General features: G+C 35.7%; 1 long non-coding RNA gene across 4 annotated transcripts in view; it reads left to right on the top strand.

The window, feature by feature from the left end:
• Positions 1-2,308: 2,308 nt before the first annotated feature.
• Positions 2,309-8,233, top strand: part of LOC136258267 (uncharacterized) — a 28,586-nt gene continuing 22,661 nt past the window's right edge. For all 4 annotated transcript variants that reach the window (XR_010702704.1, XR_010702714.1, XR_010702683.1 and 1 more), the window contains exons 1-2: positions 2,309-2,469; positions 2,675-2,807. This is a non-coding gene — a long non-coding RNA (uncharacterized lncRNA). The remainder of the gene's footprint in view (positions 2,470-2,674; positions 2,808-8,233) is intronic.

Genomic DNA, 8,233 nt, shown 5'->3' with positions numbered 1-8,233 from the left:
TTTTTGACGATTCAGTAGGTGCGCATTTGCTTCTGTTTATTATGGCTGCAAGCAAAGCATTTATACAGAGATTTTCAGGTTGATTGTCTGCAATTACGTAGTGCATGTTGAATAGCCAATCAAAATATTCTGACTCTTTGTAGAATTCAAATTCACCGCTAATTCTTCGTGGTATTCAAATTCCCGGTTGTCCTGTTACAATTGTACGCATGCGCTTACAAACCGTGTGGCTGCAGGGTCATCCATGGTTGACAACGGCGTCGCAGCAACGTGAGAGGTAGTAGTTTTAGCACACATTGTATTGAAGATAAACAGTTACTAAGCTCTTTAATACTTGAACCACCATTTCTCGTAGCACTATGCGCATGCGTCAACATACACATAGAACAATGAAACCTGGCTTTTTGTTTTTATCTGCTTTACCAGTTATTCACTGGAGGGTGAACACTGGGGGCAAAGCCTGTGTTGAACATTTTTGTTGCAATCAGTTTAAGGTGTAATTTCGTTTTGATGTTGGCCTGCTTTGATATGTGTTTTGTTAACTTGTTTTGTATTGTGTGTTCAGTGTTTTTGCAATGTTGTGTTGAGTAGTTTTGTTTTTGTGTTTGGACACTATCTTGTACAATTACTGCTCCTTCCTTTGTGGTAAATTTGATGATGGTAATAAAATCCTGGTAGCTACAGTGTAACAAGGAAGTCATGAGCTAATTCAGGGATATATTGTTGCATTATCTATTTAGCTACTTATACTTAAATTGTACGTAATCCTGTACAAAATGTGAAGGAAATCCATTAATCACCTGGTCTGCTTACTAAAACATAGCAAATTTGGAACTTAATTAACCAAAGGGATGAATCCTAGCTGTGGCAACTTGAGTATGAGGGCCATAGCTACTCAGTTGTCCCCTTCATTATGAAAATAATTATGAAATTCATACTTTTGAATTGATATAATGTAAATTACATGAGCCAGTGTTTCTTTCAATCAGCTTGTCTGGATAATTATACTCTTGTTTAGGGAATATAAGCTATAGCTAACTAGCTATAGTTAGTATGGAGAGAATCCACATTAAAATTCAGTGCAGTGAATTACCAGATTGCCATAGTTAAAAAAAAGATAGTCATAGTTTTTATAACTATTTTGCTACGAAAAGTTGCGAGAGTATTAATTCTTACCAATAATTGTATTGAATGTATGTCTATAGCTACATGTACAGTGGTTACAAGGACAAGGTTGGAGTAAATACAACAGATTAACAATTACAACAGATGAATTATATACAAAATAGCTACTATAGCTACAACAAGAGAATGACGTAGTACTATAATTCTATCAGAAGAAGTAGAAGAAAGAAGAAAAAACAAAAGAATGATGAAGTGCTGAGTAAAATATAGGACGGTTAGACAATTGATTATAGAGTTCGATAAAAGGGGTTAGATTATCAATTTCTGTTAAAAGACAACGGTTACACAAAAGGCAAAGCCTGCAAATGAAAACATTAGTTACTTGACTGCCACTTGGTGAAGGCCACTTTCTTTATAAACTTCTAAGGAGTTGGCCGCTATTTAAAACAGATTGCATTGTAAATTGTATAGTTCCCACATTGTAGCTAACATGCTTATTCTCGTACTCACTGATGTGAGTTTTACAATTATAACAATGATGATGATAACGTCATAATTTGACAATTGTCTACATGTACAATATAATTACAAGGGGTCAGGAGTCTAGTCTCAGGATTACTAATAATAGCTAATAATAACAAATAGAAATCTGTAGATTTAGACCAGCTTCGAGTAGCAGGGTTCCACCTGCTCACCGCGCAGCGCGATTCCAGCTGTGATACCGTATACTGTAGGCGGGGAAAGTTACGCGTAGGAAAAGTTTCGCGAATTGCACTCTAATTTGTATACCGGCGTAAAAGTTTCGCGATGCTGATTTTGCATACTGATTTATTACTGTACAAATACAAGCATGCAGAAGCTAACCGGCGTAAAAGTTTCGCGATAGCTACTGCAATCGCGAAATTCGCGAAACTTTTCCCACGCGTAACTTTCCCCGCCTACGGTAGCCTATATTTCCAGGGGGGAAATTTTCACTGATTTCGCGGTTTTGGGGGGGTATCACCGAAAATTTTAGCCTTGAACTATTTAGACCTAATACATTTTGGGAGTGTTTGCGAATCGCAACATTGCTCAACCTCGAAATATTTGCCCCTCGAAATATTTAGGCTATACTGCAGTACCAGTATGCTCATTAAGCGCCACGTGGCGCATCATAAACAATTCTACATGCGCGTCAGGAAATAGTTACACATGTATCGCTGAAAGGCATAATCACATATGCTAAAAGGAAATGCTGTATAAGCTAACGCTAAACTTGTAGTCGCGTATATACAGTGCGTGTCAGCACCGTGACTGAAGGGTCAGTTTCTCCGAACTAACCGAGTCCGAACGTCTGCATGCATGGTGAGTTGATTTGCGTGTATGTTCCAATAACCTTGATTTGTTTGATAGAAGGATGGTACGTACATGCAGTATCTGATTAAAAAGTTTACGTAGACATTTGGGAAGTCAGTATAGCTATCTAAATCTATCAATGCATGACCAGCACTAGCAATATAACATTACAGACTACCCTAATCATATGTAAACTTTTATTTGTCCATTATAGATTTCCATGTAATGTAACCAAAGGCTGTATCACATTGCAAATGAACCATCGATGGAACTCAGATGCCTGGCATTGACGGTGACTGGAGGCAACGCACAAAACATTCCAACAGTTCTTCCAATGACTCAAAGAAGTAGGTAAAACATATCATCATTTCCTGTACTGCATGAGCCTGGAGCTATTTGACATATCCATTCATCCATTATTACACATCTATGAACCTGCAAAAGTAATGACATTGTTAGCTATTCATTTATAACAACACTGTACATGTAGTGCTCGATTATGTATACATAGTCCATTAGTTTATATAATAGACAGCATGCTTATAATGGATTTTAACGCCACTCAAGTCCCAACATGAGCAAGAAAAGTATGTATTAATTAAAACCACCACCAAGGAAGTGTTAGCAAAGGATCGTCTGATAGTCTATTATATCCTTTATTATTCATTATTTACATGAATGATATCTCCTGTGCCATCACTTACAGTAAAATCTTTCTTTTTGCAGATGATACAAAATGCTTTAAACATATCAAAGTACCAAGCGACATGCAGCTCTTACAACATGATTTAAACTGCTTATCAAATTGGAGCACAACATCTCTTTTGTCATTCCATTCCTCTAAAAGTACCCATCTGTCGTTTAAATGTAAATTTACATCCACTTATAATATCAATGGCAATCCTATAAACACTTCCCATTTGCATAAAGACCTAGGTGTCCTGATTAGTGACAATCTCAATTGGAACGAGCATCATGACTATATTCTAAAGAAAGCCTATAAGACTCTGGGACTTGTACGTAGAACCTTTTGTAAAACCATTGTGCCTTCGGTTACGCTCAAACTATATATATCCTTAGTAAGATCGCAGCTCCTATACTGTGCACCAGTGTGGCGACCTCATCTCTTAAAAGACATCTCCAAAATTGAACAACTTCAACGTAGGGCAACTAAATATATTTTACAAGACTTCTCCTCAGACTACAAAACACGGCTGACAAAACTCAATTTGCTTCCATTAATGTACATCTTTGAAATATCAGACATAATCTTTTTTGTCAACTCTCTGAAACATCCCACTCCAAGCTTCAATATCAACCTCTACATTTCATTCTCCCATAGTACTACAAGATCCAATTCAGTCAAGCTACACCACAACATATCCTTTACTAATAAAGAGCGTCATTTTTATTTCAACCGAATCTGTCGTCTTTGGAATTCCCTACCAATCATTGATATAAGTTTGCCTATAGAAACCATCAAAAGACGCATCAAATCTTTTCTCTGGAATCATTTTATCACAAACTTCAATTCTACTGACCCACACAAATATCACTATCTCTGTCCGTGTGGTAACTTTGTCAGCAATCATCTTGTCATGAACTTTGATCTCTTGTAGTTACATACTAATTGATTTATAATTAAATAAATAAGTAACTTACTGTAGTTAAGTAATTAATTTTTGTAACATACTCAGGCCACTAGCACAGGTTGCTAGTGGACCCTCAGCATGGACTAATATTGTTTTCATGAATGTATAACCACTGTATCTGTATGTAGTTGTACCCATGCTGAAAAGCCTTATAAATTTTAAAAAAAAAATTTCAAAAATTATGAAATAGTCCATTAATGCCCATGTACATTAATTTTTGCGTGTAAACAACATACACTCTTTTGTTGTATTCGGGTGATAGTGTATGCTGGATAACTTGTATTTGTAATTGCAAGCCTGTGTTATGTTGGGGACTATGTTCCCATCAATGACAAGGCTTTACAAGCTGTTATCCATCAATGTGCCTAGCATAGCTTATTAAAAGCAACTTTGTGACCCCAGGCATGTAAGGAAGCTGTTTCAGAATAGGAATAAGAGCTTATCTGTATCAGATCTAATTTTGAACAGTTATTTTGAAATAGTTCAGTGGTATTAGTTGTGGTTGATAGGAATTTGTGTTGGGAATAAATTTGTAGGTGTATTTTTAGATTTTGTGCATAGTAGTATGGCTTCACAAGAAAGGTTTTGGATGGTTTTAGTGTTAACTTGTGATCTGTATAAACTGCATGTACTACTAAACATAGAGTTGTGAGTTATAGGCTGAAAGTTATTTCTAGTGTGCTAGCGTAGAAAATCAAGCACAAGTTTTGTTATAACCACTCTGTAAAGAATGTCATGTTGCTATAACATGGTACAAGTTAGTGGAATTCTGTTTGGTTAGTGTTGAAGAGAAAGGGAATTACTTCTAACATACAAGTGTACATAGCATATGGATTTGTCTCTGTAACTGAAACTACGTAACATGTTGTATGTCTTCAAATATAGCTGTAAACACCCTTCATCCATGTATAACATAGCCAAACTATGACATGAGTCAGGTTCTAAAGTATAGTAGTATGTACAAAGGATGCTTCACATATTATTTTTATGTAAACTGCAGTGCCAACTGGATGCAAATATCTGCTTTTGAGCAAAAGCCATATACAGAACTTTGCAATAGCAAGACTAATGATTTGACAGCACCTACAAGATTCCAACTAGACCAATTAACTACTGTTTGTAGAAAGCCCAGAAAAGAAGCCAAATGAAAAGAAGCGATAAACATAGTAGAACATGAATAAGATTAGCCATAATCTGAGTGTCACATACTATACAGGGAGGATGGGTGTAAAACTATTATCCTTTTTTGAGGTTTAACATTGCTAAAGTACGAATTGTGCTTACTACTTCCGAGAGCCATAATAGATTCTCAGTAAACTTGTTTGCGAATAACTTTACTCAACGGTACAGTCTTACTGGCAAGGCTATCAATGCTGTTAGTTTGTCACTGTAGTACTTCACTTATAGATTTGGTTTCAAAGAACTGGATGTTGCGATAAATGTTGTGATGAATTCCGATGCAAAAAATGTGCTCTGTAAGCAATAAAAGTGCCTTCAATAAACATCGTGACAATAATTACCACAGTTATGTATATGAATATGGGATAGCTACAATAGAGTGGTCTGTATATTTGTAATGAATATGGTAATGAACTACATAATATGTAACATGATTATGGTTAGATACATATTGGATATCAGAGAGAACCTTGTATCTATAGTCTTTTGACCAACTTTAGCTCCTGTTAAGGAATGTTGTGTAACTACTACGTATGTACACAACAGAATGTTGTGCTAACAATCACAAAACTAAGGAGGAAAATACCCAAGGTTATACAAAGAATGATGTTTAACTATTTGAAGAGGCTACTATTACAGTGGTAAAGCGTAATGCAAACACAAGTTCTGTATACTAGTCTCAAGACCTCACCCACACATTTCCCCTCATCTCAAGAACTTAAACTCTTTACTGTAGCACTTTAATATTCCCACACCAAGCACAATGTAGGGCTATAAGTATTACACAATTGTACTGTCGTTTCCTTCTTCCATATAGCAATAAAATAATATATTATTGATTGGACAGGTGTGAACACCATGCAAAATAATTGACTTACCCAGTGTCATCAGTTTGGGTTGAAAATGAATGGTGGTAGTAATGTTGAGCTGCTGTCGAAATTGCACACCTCTGGGAATTCTGGATGCACTGCAATAGCAAATTACAGTAATTTTGCATTTCCATAAGCTATTATAATTGTTATGGCTAGGCCAGCCAATAACTTTGTATTGTCAATGAGTCACTTCAGCACTACCACTATAGCACTGTGGGCTTTTACACACCTACAGAAGTCCAGTTCCAGAAAGCAAGAAGAAGAAGAAGAAGGAAAAAAAGACAAAGAAATAAAAATGAAAATTTGGCCTCTCATATCTCGGAAATGGCTGGAGCAATTTTTTTCCAACAGAACTGACAAGCTTTAGCAAGATTAATAATTGAAATTGTTAACCAGTCCATCTCATGCTAGTGTTTTTATAAAGCATGAAATTGACAAGGAGAAAACATCCTGACCACCTGTCAGACTCCTGTAAGCGTTCAAGCATTAATTGGATGGCTACAGGTTTGAGGTTGCCCAGGTCCAGTCATGGATTTTTTCTCCTTTCTCCACCTTTTCAAACACACTTTATGTACCAACTTTAAACAGCTGTAGGAGACTTTCAGCACTTGTGCTGTAAAGCATTAATAAATAAAATAATTAAATAAATAAAATTGTGCACATGTGTGTACCGACCATTTTTCAAATTGAAGTCACCAACAAAGACCACAATTAATATCAAATGTTAAAGAGTAATGCCAACGTAACTCATTGATAACCACCATGTTTATTAACAATGACCATAAGTGTGATAAACACCATATGCATAGCATAAACGTTTGACAAGGAAACATTTGACAAATCTGACGTTTCATATACATTTCATAAATCTCTCCCTCTACATTTATAACGTTAAACTGTTTTAATCATAATTTTACTTACAAATTACTTAATCATTCAATTTATCTAAATTATATCCCACATCTCAAATATTTGTACTATTGCTATACAGCACAGTATGACATAAGTGTGATTAAGTTAAAAGGACAGCTCTTTAGCGATTACTGACAGAATGTTAATGTAATACAGTGTATAGCATTAGTGATTTGTGACCCGGTCTGCGAAAAGGGCTCTTATAGCCTTTCCAATTATCCATGTTTGGCTAATCATAACTCCTAATCTACTAAAGCTATCACCATGTAATTACACCCACAGCTACTGCCAGGTTAGGGTTGATGAGTGACCAAATTGTAGGCTTGTACCATATTCACCAGTCAAGTTATGGGTTACCATATATATGCAATTGGAAAGGCTATAAGAGCCCTTTTCGCAGACCGGGTCACATTTATAGTCATTTGTTAATATTTCCCTTGATATCACTACAATGATTTTATTTCCTATCTGTTGTGCTTCTCTTTATTCTATGAAGCCTTCCTTTTAACTCTGGTGTGGCAAAGAGTTAAAGATTATTTTATTGATGCTTTAAATATGCATTTATGTGCTATATTAAATGTACATATAACTGTGGAGTAATGATGTGGTTATGGCTTATTAAGTCCCATTGTCTACTAAACTATATGATCCACTTATCATGGTATTTATGACAATGCAATTTTTTGATTGGACATTTCGTTCACAAGGTGATAACTCATATTCGAAGGTGATATGTTACCTGACAATTATTGTTTCCCAGATACAGTTGTATGGTTGCTCTTCACACTTTGCACTTTATGTCACCACTGATTAGATTCTGGGATAGTAGTGGACAATTAGCAGAAATGGAATTTATCAGAAATAGCCCACTGTCTACTGTATGAAGTGTTAAAATTGGATACTGTTATTTTGGATACCTTGTCCAATTCATCTCTCCACACACGTCATGCCAGGAGTACTCTATTTAGTCATGTGCAGAGTATAGGTACAAATACTAAGTGTGAATGAAATCTCCCTACAAATCTTAGCCTGTTGTTGTTACGCGCGCACAAGAGTGAGTGATGTATTAATCATCAGAATTGTTTGTAGCGTGTAAGCATATTAACATTGAGAATTTTATTAGCATTCTGTTATGAATATTTGCTTCCAATTGACTTT

The sequence above is a fragment of the Dysidea avara genome, chromosome 1 (genome assembly GCF_963678975.1).
Source record: "Dysidea avara chromosome 1, odDysAvar1.4, whole genome shotgun sequence".
NCBI lineage: Eukaryota > Metazoa > Porifera > Demospongiae > Dictyoceratida > Dysideidae > Dysidea > Dysidea avara.
This window is presented reverse-complemented; position numbering and strand designations above follow the sequence as displayed.